The sequence below is a fragment of the Meles meles genome, chromosome X (assembly GCF_922984935.1).
Source record: "Meles meles chromosome X, mMelMel3.1 paternal haplotype, whole genome shotgun sequence".
NCBI lineage: Eukaryota > Metazoa > Chordata > Mammalia > Carnivora > Mustelidae > Meles > Meles meles.
The window spans coordinates 32,505,596-32,523,399 of NC_060087.1; the positions used below are offsets into that span (position 1 = coordinate 32,505,596).

The following is a 17,804-nucleotide window of genomic DNA, read 5'->3' on the forward strand; positions in this document are numbered from 1 at the left end:
ACCCCTCTATTTGTTTTTCAGAGACTGTATTAATGTATTTTTATAGCCCACTCTCATTAAGTTTTTTTTAATTTTAATTCTAGTAAAGTGAACATACAATGTTATATTAGTTTGGGGCATGCAGTATAGTGATCAACAATTCTGTACATTACTCAGTGCTCTTGATAATAAGCATACTCTTGATCCCATCACCTATTTTACCCTTTCCCCCTCCCCGCCACCCCGGTAACCATCAGTTTGTTCTCTATAGTTAAGAGTCCATTTCTTGGTTTGCCTCTCTCTTTGTTTTTTTTATTTCCTTTGTTTGTTTGTTTTGTTTCTTAAATTCCACATGTGAGTAAAATCATATGGTATTTGTCTTTCCCTGACTTATTTCACTTTGCATAATACTCTCTCCCTCCCTCCTTGCTATTGCAAATAGCAAAATTTCAATTTTTCTTATGGCTGAAGCGTGTGTGTGTGTGTGTATGTGTGTGTACCATTTCTTCTTTATCCATTTATCTATCAGTGGATACTTGGGCTGCTTCTGTAATTCAGCTATTGTAAATCATGCTGCAATAAACAAACATAGGGCTACGTATATCCTTTTGGATTAGTGTTTTGTGTTCTTTGGGCAAATACCTAGGAGTGTGATTGCTGGATCATAGGGTAGTTCTGTGTTTAACCTTTTTTTTTTTTTTTAAAGATTTTATTTATTCATTTGACAGAGAGAGATCACAAGTAGACAGAGAGGCAGGTAGAGAGAGGGAGAAGCAGACTCCCTGCTGAGCAGAGAGCCCCATGTGGGGCTGGATCCCAGAACCCTGAGATCATGACCTGAGCTGAAGGCAGAGGCTTAACCCACTGAGCCACCCAGGCACCCCATGTGTTTAACTTTTTGAGGAACCTCTGTACTGTGTTCTATGGTGGCTACAGCAATTTGTATTCTCACCAACAGTGCACGAGGGTTCCTTTTCTTCCACATCCTCACCAACACCTGTTGTTTCTTGTGTTTTTGATTTTAGCCATTCTGACAGGTGTAAGGTAATAGCTCACTTTTTTTTTTCAAGTTTTTTTTTCAAGTTTTTATTAAATTCCAGCCAACATACAGTGTACATATTAATTTCAGCTGTAAAATATAGTGATTCAGCACTTCCACATAATACCTGGTGCTCATCACAACAAGTGCCTCCTTAATCCCCATCACCTATCCTATCCTCCACCCATCTCCCCTCCAGTAACCCTTAGTTTTTCTGTAGAGTTAGGAGTCTTTTTCCTGGTTTGCCTCTCTTTTTGTTTCTCCCATAAATTCCATATATGGGTGAGATCATATGGTATTTGACTTTTTCTGACTGACTCATTTCACTTAGCATAATGTTCTCTAGCTCCATCCACATCTTTGCAAATTCCAAGATTTCATTCTTTCTGATGGCTGAGTAATATTCCGTTGTATACATAGACCCCCCCCACCCCATCTTCTTCATCCACTCTTCTGTCAGTGGACATTTGGGCTCTTTCCCTAACTTGGCTATTGTTGATAATGCTGCCATAAATATCAGGATTCATGTGTCTCTCTGAATCAGTATTTTTGTCTCCTTTGGGTACATACTTAGAAGTGCAATTTCTGGATCATAGGGTAGTTCTATTTTTAACTTTTTAAAAAGATTTTATTTATTTATTTATTTTAGAGAGAGAGAGCACACATGCACACAGGTGGGGAGAGGGGTAGAGACAGGGGGAGAGTGAAAGGGAAAGAATTTCAAGCAGACTCTACGATGAGTGCGGAGCCTGACATGGGGCTCCATCTTACAACCCTGAGATCATGACCTGAGCTGAAACAGAAGTTGAATGCTTACCCAACTGAGCCACCCAGGCACCCTTTATTTTTAACTTTTTGGGGGGACCTCTACACTGTTTTCCAGAGTGACTGCTCCAGTTTGCATTTCCAACAGTGAAAGAGGTTTCCCTTTTCTCTGAATCCTCATCAATACCTGTTGTTTCCTGTGTTGGTAATTTTAGCCATTCTGACAGGTGTGAAGTAATATCTCATTGGAGTTTTGATCTGCATTTCCCTAATACTGAGCATCTTTCCATGTGTCTGTTGGCCGTCTGTATGTCTTCTTTGGAGAAATGTCTGTTCATAACTTTGCCCATTTTTAAATTAGATTATTTGTTTTTTGGGTGTTGAATTGTATTTGTTCTTTATAGATTTTGGATATTAACCTTTGTTAGATATGTCATTTGCAAATACCATCTCCCATTCAGTAGGCTGTCTTTTAGTTTTGTTGATTGTTTCTTTCTCTGTGCAGAAGCTTTTTATTCTGATACAGTCCCAATAGTTTATTTTTTGCTTTTATTTCCCTTGCTGCAGGAGACATATCTAGAAAATATTTTAAAGGTCAATGAATTATTTTTCAGTAAACTTTAATGGTTTGGGGTTATGAAGTGGTTTAACTAAGCAGAGATGATCAGGTGACCTATATTGATTCTATTTCCTGTATTATTATTCTGCTCCACCATAGCTATCCTTGTTACACTTGTGATAGCATAGGCAGAATGACCATAATACTTTTACCTATCTCACATGCACAATATATTTTACACCTGTTTTTAAGATATAACAAACATGCCATAGAATTTCATTGTAAGTGTACATTTCAATAATTTCTTTGAAAAATTGTAGAATTTGCAATCATAACCACATTCTAGGTTTAGAACTCTCCCATTTCTCCCAAAATACCCCTCAAGTCCCTTTGCATTCAACTCCTGCTCCCACCCCCAGTCTCAGGCAACCAGTGATTTGCTTTCTGTGTCTATAATCGTGCCTTTTCTGGATATTATATATAAATAAAATCACCCAGTATGTAGTCTTTAAAAAAAAAACAAACCTGTTTTTAAAACAGTGTTAGGTTTATGACAGAATTTGAGAAGAAGGTGTAGAGATTTCTCATACACCTCCTGCCCCCACTCATGCATAGCCTTCCTGATTGTCAACTTCACCCACTGGGATGGTACATTTTCTACCTAGAATCAACCTACATTGACACATCAAAATCACCAAAAGTCCATAGTTTACCTTGGGATTGATTCACTCTTGGTGTTATACATTCTGTGAATTTAGAAAGAATAACAATGACATGCATGCATCATTATAATATACAGAGTATTTTCACTTCACTAAAAAATCCTCAGTGCTCTTCCTATTCATCTCTCTCTCCTACCCTTGGAAACCTAGTCTCCTAGTTCAGACTTTTTCAAATGTTATATAACTTTTTATATAACAATTATATGTAGCCTTTTCATACTGGCTTCTTTTACTTAGTGATATGCATGTGAAGTCTTTTCATGTCTTTTCATATGCATGTCTTTTCATGACTTGATAGCTCATTTTTTTTTAAAGCATTGAGTAATATTCTACTGTCTGGATATACCACAGCTTATTTACCCATTCACCTGCTAAAGGATGTCTTGGTTGCTTCCACGTTTTGGCAATTGCGAACAAAGCTGCTATAAACATCTGGGTACAGGTTTTACTGTGGATATAAGTTTTCAGATCTTTGGGGTAAATACCCAGGAGCATGATTGCTGGATCCCATGGTAAGGGTATGTTTAGTTTTGTAAGAAATTGCCTAACTGTCTTCCTAAATGGCTGTGCCAATTTGTACTCTCACCGATTGTGAATGACAGTTCCTGTTGCTCTATACCCTCATCAGCATATGATGCTATCAGTGTTCTGGATTTTGGCCATTTTAAAAGAAGTGTAGTGGTATCTCATTGTAGTTTTAGTTTGCATTTCCCTAATGACATGGTGCACAGTACATCTTTTCAAATGCTTACTTGACATGTGTATACCTTCTTTGGTGAGGTATGTCATAGTCTTTGGCCCATTTTTAAGTTGTGTCATTTGGGGTTTTCTTTTATTGTCGAGTTTTAAGAGTTCTTTACATATAATGCATAATAGTCCATTATCAAATGTGTCTTTCACAAATAACTTTCTCCCAGTCTGTAGCTTGTATTCTCTTGATATTGTCCATCACAGAGGAGAAGTTTTTGATGTTAATAGGATCCAACTTACCAATTTTTCTTTCATGAATTGTGTCTTTGCTCTAATACCTAATAAGACATCACCGTACTCAAGGTTATCTAAGTTTTCTTTTATGTTATCTTATACTAGCTTCATGGATTTGTGTTTTGAATTTGGGTTTATGATCCATTTTGAATTAACTTTTGTAGTGGGTATAAAGTATGTGTCTAGATTTTTTTTTTTTTTTTGCATGCAGATGTCCAGTTCTTCCAGCACGACTTGTTGAAGAGAATCTCTTTGCTCCATTGTATTTCCTTTGCCCTTTGTCAAAGATCAGTTGACTATATGTGTGTGTGTCTATTTCTAGACTCTCTGTTCTGTTCCACTGATCTATCTGCCTGTTCTTTGGCCAATACCACACTGTCTTGATTACTGTAGCTTTATAGTAAGTCTTAAAGTTGGGTAGTCTTATTCTACAACTTCCAAAGATATTTCAAATCATTAGATATTTTTGTTTAAATGTAAATATATTTAATACATTCAAAAAGCTTTTCAAGACTATGGAAATGGTTTCAACTGATTTTATCATAACCAATATTTTTTCAAATGCAATATTAGCAAAAAAAAAAAAAAAAGTTGGAAATAAGCTCCCTAAATTGTATTTTTCGATTATACCCAATGATGTTACCCTTTGCTACTTATATATATTTTAGCTCAGTAATAGTTCAGATGGTTTTTCCTTTATGTTTGAGCAATAGAAATCACCTCATTGGATTCTCTGTCTGTCATCCCTTTCATTCCAATCTACTTTATACATTGCACTAAACCCAGTCTTCTTAAAACAATGTTATTAACATGTGACTTCCCTTGTCAAAAGCATCTGATGCTTTCCTGTTGCTTACACAAAGCAGCATCTAAATTATGCATGCTGTTCATGGTCCTAGCTCTCTCTGACCTTTCTGATTTCTTCTTTGCGCTGTCTAAAACAGATCTTGTGCTTCAGTCTTAAGGAAGACAAAGTCAATATTCTCAGAGTGTCTTATCCATTACTTCTCACCTGTCTTCTCTTTCTGTGCTTCTAAAATGCACTTTCTGTCTCCTCTCCACTTGTTTCTAAATTTTACTCATTGTTTTTCTCATCACAATATAATCTTACTTGATCATTTATGTGTATATATATGTACATACATATATATACACACATTTATACATACATGTATGCATGTGTGTATGTATACACACATGTATACACACACATTTGTATATATTTTCCATAGGCATAATACATAAAATTGCTGGGATTTTTGGGTTTTTTTGTTTGTTTGTTTTTTTTTTTTTTTGGAATTTCTCCTGTGTCTTTTGTATTTGCAGTACTAGGCTTTGTTCAGAATTAGTTCCTATTAGGTATCTAGTAATGAATCAAACTTTGGAAAATAATTTAGAATTACTCATTTTATTCATTCAACAAAATTTCCAAAGATCAATATTCCATTTAGGCCAGTATAATATAGGTGTTGTCTTAGAAAATTTACTGTTGTATGCAAGAGAACAAACTGACAGTCTACCTTAATATCAAAATATAAACCCAATATGAAATTCATAGTATGGTCATTTATTTTGGAGAGCTGTAATATTCCTAATGTGCTTTTCTCCTGCAAATGCTTGAATCAAAGTTAGTATTCAATAAATATTAAGTTAAGGGGCACCTGGGTGGCTCAGTGGGTTAAGCCTCTGCCTTCGGCTCAGGTCATGGTCTCAGGGTCCTGGGATAGAGCCCCGCATCGGGCTCTCTGCTCAGCAGGGGAGCCTGCTTCCCCCTCTCTCTCTCTGCCTGCCTCTCTGCCTCCTTGTGATCTCTCTCTGTCAAATAAATAAATAAAATCTTTAAAAATAAATAAATAAATAAATATTAAGTTAATTATAAAATAAACTGGAAGGACCCGAGCTTATTTCTGCAGGCAAATTCAAAGAACATAGAGCATTATAATTATTGCATATAATTAGAGAATAAGCATATGGAAAGGTGATGTTTTATTCCAATTATATTTTACTCTATAGAAAGTGAGATCCCGGGGCACCTGGGTGACTCAGTGGGTTAAAGCCTCTGCCTTCAACTCGGGTCATGATCCCAGGGTCCTGGGATCAAGCCCCACATTGGACTCTCTGCTTGGCGGAGAGCCTTCTTCTCTTCTCTCTCTCTTCCTGACTCTCTGCCTACTTGTGATCTCTGTCTGTCAAATAAATAAATAAAATCTTAAAAAAAAAAAAAGAAAGAAAGGAAGTGAGATCCCCATGGGACCATGTTTTATTCATTTTTGTAAACTTACTACCTAGGTGTAAAATAAATCATTTCCATCAACAGGTATTTTAAACTGAATCTTTAAGGTTAAGTTGTCATTTGCAATGCAGATTAGGGAAGGGAGTGAAGGAGTTGCAGGAGGAGGATATTATATGTACAAAGTTCTAGAGGGATGAGACAGTGGTTCTGTTGAAAGAACTGAAAGTAGTTAGAATGGCTGGAGTTAAGAGTAGCATGTAGACTGGGAGCAGGTAACATAGAATTGGCATCCATTCAGAAGTATTTAACTAGAGAACATAGGGCTCCTGGATTCTATTACTCTGTTCATTCAACATGCCTGAGGGAAAAAGCAAAATGATGTGGTGACCATTTCTAATTCATTAATAGTTATTGCTTATCTCCCTTGTTCTATTCATCTGTGCTCATAAGTCTGTTGTGTGGTCAACAATTAGAGTAAATATTTGGTATCTTCTTTATCTCTCATTCTTCAAGAACATGAGATTCTAGAGCACAAAAATCACCATTTAGTAAGTGTTTTATACATTCTAGGGCTTCAGTAAATATTGTTTAGTGAGTAAAAGACTAAATTCATGAAATTAGAATAAAGAGAAAGATCTTGAGGATCCACCTAGTCAGTTATTCAGAAATCACAAAAGTTAGAAGAAAAAGTATTAAATAGCTATATATGGATTGTATCTTATTGTGTCATTATTTTAATTTTCTGTTCCATATAGAGTTTTGATGTCTATATTAGTACTTATTGATAAATATATGTATCATATTTCTATATAATATTTTATTTTCCTTAATTGAAAATTAACATGGCCATTTAAAACACTTTGTGAATGCATGTGACATCAAGATGTTGCAAATCTTGAAAGCACAATTCACAAGTGATCAACTTTAAAACATGCTTTTGGGTGAAGAGCTTAAAAAAAATTTATCTGGAAGAGATGTAACTTGCTAATGAAAGTTTCATAGGCATGCAGAGCTGTAATGTTCCCTCATAAAATGTAGTAATTGAGATTAGTTAAGAGGAAAAAAGGAAGGGGGAGGCACCATGATGTGAAATTCTCAAATCTTGGGTCAAAAAATATCCTTTACCTGTTTCGTTACAACCCAAAGATATTACTGTTTCTCTACATTAAAGAAAGGAATATAAATATTGCTTTATGTTAAAGCAGCAGTTTTGTTAATAGTTTAAAACATACTTTGAAAAGATTTATAGTATATGTGGCAAATAAGACCTTATATCACAAGATGATGCTTTAAAATAATGAATAATATTTAGAGGAGACTTAATCAATAAATTACACAATTAATTTTTGTGGTCATAGAGCTAAACTCATTTGGGTCAGGAAATGAGTAAAGCAATTATATTTTTCAATTCTTCCAAAAAATTATCAAGCTAAGTAATTCAGTCTTTAGGAATAAAGAATAAAGATCTGTTTCTTCACAGCATGCAGTAAGGAATTGCTGAGGGTCTTATATGTACAGAGGAATTGCTGAGGGTCTTATATGTAGAGTAGTGCAAAATGGCCAATTCTTAAGAGCAGCCCCTGTAATACAAGAAAGGACAACGGACTGTAGTCTGTGCCAGGAAATTCATGGCAAGTAGTATAGTAACTCACTTATGAACAGGTACCCATAAATATTAATTGAAGAAGAGGCGCCTGGATGGCTCATTTGGTTAAGCATCTGACTCTGGATTTCAGCTCAGGTCATGATCTCTGGGTCCTGGGATCAAGCCCCATGTTGGACTCCATGCTCAGGAGGGAGTCTGCCTCAGGATTCTCTCTATCCCACTGTCCCTCTCCCCACTTAAACTCTCTCTCTCTCTCAAATAAATAAATAAATCTTTAAAAAGGAGCGGGGGAAGCCTTAGTTTTAAAAAAAGAAAAAAAAGGGGTGCCTGGGTGGCTCAATGGGTTAAAGCATCTGCCTTCAGCTCAGGTCACGATCCTAGGGTCCTGGGATCGAGCCCCACATCGGGCTCTCTGCTCAGCAGGGAGCCTGCTTCCTCCTCTCTCTCTGCCTGCTTCTCTGCCTACTTGTGATCTCCGTCTGCCAAATAAATAAATAAAATCTTTAAAAAAATAAAAATAAAAATAAATAAGAAAAAACATTAATTGAAGGAATAAGATTAAGAAGGAAAATTATTAGAATCAATATTCATGTCTTCAGCTGCATAGTATAACCATACAGAACATATGGAGAACAAACAAAGTATAATCTTTACTGTGAGGAGGCAGAAATTTATTGTAATACCATTGAGGTTTGGTGGGAATAGACAATATTGAACCATACATTTTTTTTTTAACTGAGAAATCCAAATTTATTTCAGAAAGGATTTTTAAGAACTGCATGTAATAGAAGTCAGTGAAACATTAAAGAAAATGTTAAAAAAATATATAAACATCTTGAATCATAATACCTTACAATGCTGGGTTTTTTTGTTCTAAATTCTTTCCTTTTTTTTTTATTTGTTTATTTTCAGCATAACAGTATTCATTGTTTTTGCACCACACCCAGTGCTCCATGCAGTACGTGCCCTCCCTACCTATTACCCACCACCTGCTTCCTCAACCTCCCACCCCCCACCCCCGCCCCTTCAAAACCCTCTGGTTGTTTTTCAGAGTCCATAGTCTCTCATGGTTCATCTCCCCTTCCAGTTTCCCTCAACTCCCTTCTCCTCTCCATCTCCCCATGTCCACCGTGTTCTTTGTTATGCTCCACAAATAAGTGAGACCATATGATACTTGGCTCTCTCTGCTTGACTTATTTCGCTCGGCATAATCTCTTCCAGTCCCGTCCATGTTGCTACAAACATTGGGTATTCATCCTTTCTTATGGAGGCATAATACTCCATAGTGTATATGTACCACATCTTCCTTATCCATTCATCTGTTGAAGGGCATCTTGGTTCTTTCCACAGTTTGGCAACCGTGACCATTGCTGCAATAAACATTGGGGTACAGATGGCTCTTCTTTTCACTACATCTGTATCTTTGGGGTAAATACCCAGCAGTGCAATTGCAGGGTCATAGGGAAGCTCTATTCTTAATTTCTTCAGGAATCTCCACACTGTTCTCCAAAGTGGCTGTACCAACTTGCATTCCCACCAACAGTGTAAGAGGGTTCCCCTTTCTCCACATCCTCTCCAACACACGTTGTTTCCTGTCTTGCTAATTTTGGCCATTCTAACTGGTGTCAGGTGGTATCTCAATGTTGAACCATACATTTTTAATAAGACTTCATTTTTAGAGCCATTTTTTTAAATATACAGAAAACTTGCATAAAGTATGGGGAGTTCCTGTATACCCCATTCCCAAACCCCAACACAGTTTCCCCTCTTAATAACACCTTGCATCAATGGGTCATATTTGTTACAAGTGACAAACCCATGTGATATGTTATTATTAACTAAAGATCATAGTTTACATTAGGGTTTACTTTTCGTGTTATACAGTTACATGGATTTTGACAAATGTATGTTCAACAGTACAGTATCATACAGAATAATCTTCACTGCCCTAAAATCCCCCCATCTTTCACCTATTTATCCCTCCATACTTTCCAAGCCCTTGGCAGCCACTGATCTTTTTATTGACTCTATAGTTTTATCTTTTTCAGAATATCGTGTGGCTGGGATCATACATTACATAGCTTTCTCAGACTGGCTTCTTTCACTACCAATATGCATTAATGGTTGGTCTGTATCTTTTTGTAGCTTCCTACCTCATTTCTTTTTATAGCTGAATAATGGACGTCTTGGTAGATTCTAGTTTTGGGGAACTATGAAAAAATTGCTTAAACATTTGCTTAGGTTTTTGCATGGATATATGTTTTCAAATCATTTGGATAAACACCTAGTATTATAAATGCTGGATTGTATAGTAAGCATATGGTTAGGTATGTAAGAAACTGCCAAATTATCCTCTAAAGTGGCTGTAGCATTTTGCATCCCCAGCAGCAGTGAATGAGATCTCCTGTTGTTCTACATCTTCACCAGCATTTGGTGGTGTCAGGTTTTTTGGATTGTAGCCATTCTAATAGTGGTATCTCATTGTTTTAATTTGTAGTTTCCTAATGTTAAGGACAATTAGCATGTTATATACTTATTTGGCACATGTATATCTTCATTGATGAGTAGTTTATTAAGATCTTTTACCTGTGTTTTAATTGGATTTTTGGTTTTGTTCTTGTTGAGCTTTTAGAATCATTTGTAAATTTTAGATATAAATCCTTTACAGGTACTTGTTCTGAAAAAAAAAAAATTCTCTCCATCTGTAGTTTGTGTTTTCATGCACTTAACAGTGCCTTTCACAGAGAAAAATTTTTTAATCTTAATAAAGTCTAACTAATCAATTTTTTCTTTCATGGGTTATGCTTTTGGTGTTGTACCTAAGAACTCATTACCAAATGCAAAGTTGCGTTTATTTTTTTGTATGTTCTCTTCTAGATATCTTATAGTTTTGCCATTTACATTTAACCCTATCATCACATTGACTTAATTTTTCTGAAAGGTGTAAGGTTTGCATGTAGGTTCTTGATTGATGGATTGATTGATTTCATATTGGTTTCCAGCTTGTACAGCACCATTTGATGAACGACTTCTTTCTCCATTAAATTACTTTTACTCCTTTGTCAAAGAACAGTTGCCTGTATTTATGCACGCCTGGGTTATCTACTATCTGGGTTATCTACTCTGTTCCATTGATGTATGTGTGAATTTTTTCACCTACACTATACCACTTTTATAGTAAGATCTGAAATCAGGTAGTGTGCATCCTACAACTTTCTTTTTTTTTTTTTTAAGATTTATTTATTTGACAGGTAGAGATTATAAGTAGGCAGAGTGGCAGGCAGAGAGAGAGAAAGAGGAGGAAGCAGGCTCCCAGCCAAGCAGAGAGCCCGATGCGGGGCTCGATCCCAGAACCCTGGGATCATAACCTGAGCTGAAGGCAGAGGCTTTAACCCGCTGAGCCACCCAGGTGCCCCCAACTTTCTTTTTCATTATTATGTTAACTATTTTAGTTTTTTGCTTTTTCATATATAGAGTCAGTTTGTACATGTTTCAAAATAACTTTCTTATATTTTTTTAAAAGTAGATATATATTTCTTATTTTTTATAAAGATATAATGTATTTTTATCCCTAGGGGTACAGGTCTGTGAATCGCCAGGTTTACACACTTCACAGCACTCTCCATAGCACATACCCTCCCCAGTATCTGTAACCCCCCTCCCCCTCTCCCAACCCCACCTTCCCCCAGCAACCCTCAGTTTGTTTTGTGAGATTAAGAGTCACTTATGATTTGTCTCCCTCCCAATCCCATCTTGTTTCATTTATTCTTCTCCTATCCCCCTAACCCCCCACATTGCATCTCCACGTCCTCATATCAGGGAGATCATATGATAGTTGTCTTTCTCCGATTGACTTATTTCACTAAGCATGATACCCTCTAGTTACATCCACGTTGTCGCAAATGGCAAGATTTCATTTCTTTTGATGGCTGCATAGTATTCCATTGTGTATATATACCACATCTTCTTTATCCATTCATCTGTTGATGGACATCTAGGTTCTTTCCATAGTTTGGCTATTGTAGACATTGCTGCTATAAACATTCGGGTGCACATGCCCCTTCGGATCACTACTGCTGTTTAGTCTCCATGTATTTGGGTTCTTTCCAAATTTCCTCTTGTGATTGAGTTCTAGCTTCGGAGCATTGTGGTCTGAAAATATGCAGGGAATGATCCTAATCTTTTGATACCGGTTGAGACCTGATTTGTGACCCAGGATGTGATCTATTCTGGAGAATGTTCCATGGGCACTAGAGAAGAATGTGTATTCTGTTGCTTTGGGATGAAATGTTCTGAATATATCTGTGATGTCCATCTGGTCCAGTGTGTCATTTAAGGCCTTTATTTCCTTGTTGATCTTTTGCTTGGATGATCTGTCCATTTCAGTGAGGGGAGTGTTAAAGTCCCCTACTATTATTGTATTATTATTGATGTGTTTCTTTGATTTTGTTATTAATTGGTTTATATAGTTGGCTGCTCCCACGTTAGGGGCATAGATATTTAAAATTGTTAGATCTTCTTGTTGGACAGACCCTTTGAGTAGGATATAGTGTCCTTCCTCATCTCTTATTATAGTCTTTGGCTTAAAATCTAATTGATCTGATATAAGGATTGCCACCCCAGCTTTCTTCTGATGCCCATTAGCATGGTAAATTGTTTTCCACCCCCTCACTTTAAATCTGGAGGTGTCTTCGCGTCTAAAATGAGTTTCTTGTAGGCAACATATAGATGGGTTTTGTTTTTTTATCCATTCTGATACCCTGTGTCTTTTGATTGGGGCATTTAGCCCATTAACATTCAGGGTAACTATTGAGAGATATGAATTTAGTGCCATTATTAGCCTGTAAGGTGACTGTTACTGTATATTGTCTCTGTACCTTTCTGATCTACTACTTTTAGGCTCTCTCTTTGCTTAGAGGACCCCTTTCAATAATTCCTGTAGAGCTGGTTTGGTGTTTGCAAATTCTTTCAGTTTTTGTTTGTCCTGGAAGCTTTTTATCTCTCCTTCTATTTTCAATGATAGCCTAGCTGGATAGAGTATTCTTGGCTGCATGTTTTTCTCATTTAGTGCTCTGAATATATCATGCCAGCTCTTTCTGGCCTGCCAGGTCTCTGTGGATAAGTCTGCTGCCAATCTAATATTTTTACCATTGTATGTTACAGACTTCTTTTCCCGGGCTGCTTTCAGGATTTTCTCTTTGTCACTAAGAGTTGTAAATTTTACCTATTAGGTGACAGAGTATAGACCTGTTCTTGTTGATTTTGAGGGGGGTTCTGTGCATCTCCTGGATTTTGATGCTTGTTCCCTTTGCCACATTAGGGAAATTCTCTCCAATAATTCTCTCCAATAGACCTTCTGCTCCCCTCTCTCTTTCTTCTTCTTCTGGAATCCCAATTATTCTAATGTTGTTTCGTCTTATGGTGTCACTTATCTCTCGAATTCTCCCTTCGTGGTCCAGTATTTGTTTGTCTCTCTTTTGCTCAGCTTCTTTATTCTCTGTCATTTGGTCTTCTATATCACTAATTCTTTCTTCTGCCTCATTTATCCTAACAGTGAGAGCCTCCATTTTTTATTGAGCCTCATTAATAGCTTTTTTCATTTCAACTTGGTTAGATTTTAGTTCTTTAATTTCTCCAGAAAGGGCTTTTATCTCTCCAGAGAGGGTTTCTCTAATATCTTCCATGCCTTTTTCGAGCCAGGCTAGAACCTTCAGAATTGTCATTCTGAACTCGAGATCTGACATATTACCAATGTCTGTGTTGATTAGGTCCCTAGCGTTTGGTACTGCCTCTTGTTCTTTATCTGTGGTGAATTTTTCCGCCTTGTCATTTTGTCCAGATAAGAGTATATGAAGGATCAAATAAAATACTTAAAAGGTGGCAAAAACCCCAGAAAAATGTGCTTTAACCAAATCAGAAGAGACCCCAAATCATGGGGAGGAGAAAGAGGATAAAAAGAGGTTCAGAAAAAAAGAAAAATATTAAAAAAAGAAAACAAAGAAAAAATATAAAAAAGAAAGAAATATATATATATATATATGATAAACTAGTTTAAAAATGTTAAAAAAGAAAAGGGTAAAAGTTTAAAACAATTTAGCAGAAGAAGAAAAAAGAAAGAAAAAAATTGAAAAAAAAAATTAAATTAACCACAAGACTAAAGAATCATGGGGAGAAAGCCATGAGTTCTGTGCTTTGCTTTCTCCTCCTCTGGAATTCCGCTGCTGTCCTAGGTATTGAACCTGCTTTTCTTGGTAGATGAACTTCATCCTGGCTGGATTTTTTGTTGATCTTCTGGGGGAGGAGCCTGTTGTAGTGACTCTCAAGTGTCTTTGCCCGAGGCGGAATTGCACCGCCCTTAGCGGGGCCGGACTAAGTAATAGGCTCGGGTTTGCTTTCGGGAGCTTTTGTTCCCTGAACGCTTTCCGTAGAGTTCCGGAGGACGGGAATGAAAATGGCGGCCTCCCAGTCTCCGGCCCGGAGGAGCCAAGAGCCTGGGGCCCCACTCCTCAGGTCGCCCCCTGAGGACAGCACCCAATCACTCCCGTATCCCCGGCCTCCAGCCGCGCTCCAAGCTCACCCAGCCTGCGACCAGTTCAAGGTAACCCCGAGCTGAGAGCTCAGTCCTCGGCTCTGTCTCTGTAGCCAGCTTCCCCGTTCTAATACCTGCGAGCTCTGTGACACTCTGACACCCCCAATCCTTCTGTGACCCTGCGGGACCTGGGGCCACGCTGACCCCACGTGGGCTTCACCCCGGTTTAGCGTCTGGAGCAATGTCCCTCAGTGGAACAGACTTTTAAAAGTCCTGATTTTGTGCTCCATTGCTCTGCTGCTTGCCGGGAGCCGGCCCCTCCCCCTGCGGTCTATCTTCCCGTCGTTTTAGATTCACTTCTCCGCCAGTCCTACCTTTCAGAAAGTGGTTGATTTTCTGTTTCTAGAGTTGTTGTTGTTCTTCTCTTCGATCTCCCGTTGGATTTGTAGGTGTTTGCAATGTTTAGATAAGCTATCGAGCTGATCTCCTGCTACCTGATATAGTCTCAGCCTGCTACTTCTCTGCCATCTTGACTCCTCCCTCCTCTTATATTTTTATTGAGATTGAATTAAATCTACAGATAAAGTTTAGAGGAATTGATATCTTAATAATATTGAGACTTCCTACTCATGAACATGGAATCTCTCTCCATTTATTTAGTTCTTTTGTTTCTTTATCAGAATATTGTAGTTTTCCTTGTGTAGATATTATTAGATTTACATCTGTTTACTTCATTTTTTAGTGCTAATGTAATAGTGTTGTGTGTTCAATTTCAAATTCCAGTTGTTCATTGCTGGTACATAGGAAAGTGGTTAATTTTTGTAATTTTGTATCCTACAACTTTGCTGTAATTGCTTATTAGATCCAGGCAGTTTTTTGTTCGGTTCTTTAGAATTTGTTACATAGGTAATTATGTCATCTATAACCAAGGACAGTTTTTATTTCTTTCTGATCTACTTACCTTTTATGTCCTTTTCATGCTTTATTATACTATCTAGGACTTTTGGTATTGAAAGACCCACGGATCCCCGTACCCAAGAATTCAACACTGCCACAGGATGCAAACAGCAAGAGGATCTTTATTGTAACGCGGGCGCCTGCGGGTGGTCAGCAGCTCCTGCCAGCTGAGCACACCAGGCTGGGGTGGTGCAGGGTTTTTATAGACAGGTACAAACAAGTTTTGGGTGGGGCGGACCTGATTGGCTGACAGTTTGAACATTTGAAAAAGGCATACTTGGCGTTAGCGGATTGGCTTTGGAGGACCCGCGCGCGCGAAGACGAAGGCGGGAAGGGGGGGTAGAGCGGGGGAGCGGGAAGCGGACTTACAGAAGCAGATGCTTAGTTACAGGAACCTGATTGGTCTATTTAAATTAAGCATAGTCAGGCGTTGGGTTCAAGACAAAGACATAGCTGTTTGTTCTGGCGTGGCGGCCTTGTTTCAGCACTCTGGAAAAAGCCCTCAGCAAGGAGGAAGGGGGTCTTTCATTCCCCCCTTTTTCTTTATCATGGATAGAATCTTATATCCATTTGTCCTGTACTTATATTATATCAGTTTGGGGATGTTGGTGGCTTATGGGGATCATCGTGTTGACCTATGTCCCAAGATCCCATAGCCAGTTTACAGAGATCCGGATACAGGGTAGGCCACCATGTATTAGGGGCGTGTTGGGCCGTACTGGACCAGATAGCTTCCCCCGTTTGAGAGAGAACCTGCCAGGTTAATTGCTTGGGGAGATGTGGGCTGGTGCCATTTATAGGGGAAAGGAAAGAGAACAAGCAAAAGAGTAAGATCAACGGCGAATGAGTCTTATCTTAGTGGGTTTGGGGAGCGTTGGACAGTCCATTCCGAGTTCTGAGGGTGTCCTGTTTGTTCTTCCGGGTGTGCCGCTTTCACATGGGAGGCGTGGATCCAGGCTGCAATCCCGTCAACTTTTAGCGCCGTGGGCGTTGTCAGGAGTACCGTTTGGGGTCCTTTCCAACGGGGTTCAAAGTTTGTGGCTCGATGTCTGCGGACCCAAACGATGTCTCCGATTTTGTAGGGATGAGGCCGCAATGAGGTGTTAAGTTTTTCCTCGTAGGCGGCAGCCAGGGGTTTCCAGACCTCTTGTTGCACCAGCTGCAAGGCTTGCAGATGGGCCTGTATGGAGGGGGAGGGGGAATGAGTAGAGATATCTGGCGCAAAGAACGTGACAGCGGGGGGCAGAGCACCATAGAGAATTTCGAAGGGGGTTAATCCATGGGGGCCTGGAGTATTTCTGGCCCGATAGAGTGCTAGAGGTAGGAGCAATACCCTATCTTTAGAGCCAGTTTCAAGCAGTAATTTAGTTAGAGTCTCCTTAATGGTTCTATTCATCCTTTCTACCTGTCCTGAACTCTGGGGTCTGTAAGCACAATGTAGTCTCCAATTAATCCCCAGCAGCTTGGCCACCGACTGACTTACCTGGGAGACAAAGGCGGGCCCGTTGTCAGACCCTAGTACCTCGGGCATTCCATACCTTGGAAAAATCTCTTCCAGTAGCTTCTTGGCGACTATGTTGGCGGTTTCCTTTTTGGTAGGAAAGGCTTCTGCCCATCCTGAAAAGGTGTCTAGAAAAACTAAGAGGTATTTATATCCATACATGCCAGGTTTAATTTCGGTAAAGTCAATTTCCCAATGTGTGCCAGGTTGATGACCACGTACCCAGACACCTGGTCCAATAATAGTCTTCCCAGGATTGACTTGGGCGCAGGCTTTACAATTAGCGGCCGCTTGACGAAGAAGGAAGTTTTGTTTGGGGAAGTAGTTTTTTAAATTGGCCCTATCCATAAGAGATCTCATCTTGTTCGCGCTCAGATGAGTCAGCTGATGGAGGTGATTTATTAGTTCCTTCGCCATCTTTATAGGTACTATGGCCTTTCCTCGGTATTCCCATCGGTTTAGGGCTGAGTTGTAATTAGCCCCTATCTTCTGTATGAAATCCAAGTCGGCCTCCTCATAATTCTAAATGGGGGTCTCATTTGGCTCTCCTATCTCAGTGAGTATAGTAACAGTTAATAGTTGGGGCCCCAAAGCTGCCTGTTTGGCTGTCGCATCAGCTAGGCGGTTTCCTCTCGCCTCGGGGGTATCCCCTTTTTGATGGCCAGGACAGTGCATTATGCTCAGCTTCTTGGGGAGGAATAAGGCTTTTAATAGGGCCAATATTTCGGTCTTATTTTTAATCTCCTTACCGTCAGAGGTTAGTAGTCCCCTCCGCCGATAAATTTCTCCGTGAATATGGGCAGTGGCAAAAGCATATCTGCTGTCTGTATAGACATTAAGATTCTTACCTTCTGCCAATTGGAGGGCCTGGGTTAAGGTGATCAATTCTGCCCGCTGCGCCGAGGTGCCTTCTGGTAGCGCGCTTGCCCA

The 17,804-nt window shown here is 38.9% G+C and overlaps 1 protein-coding gene across 1 annotated transcript in view; it reads left to right on the plus strand.

Moving 5' to 3' along the window:
- CFAP47 (cilia and flagella associated protein 47) overlaps nt 1–17,804 on the plus strand; it is a 545,441-nt gene that overhangs the window by 491,185 nt on the left and 36,452 nt on the right. The window lies entirely within an intron of this gene.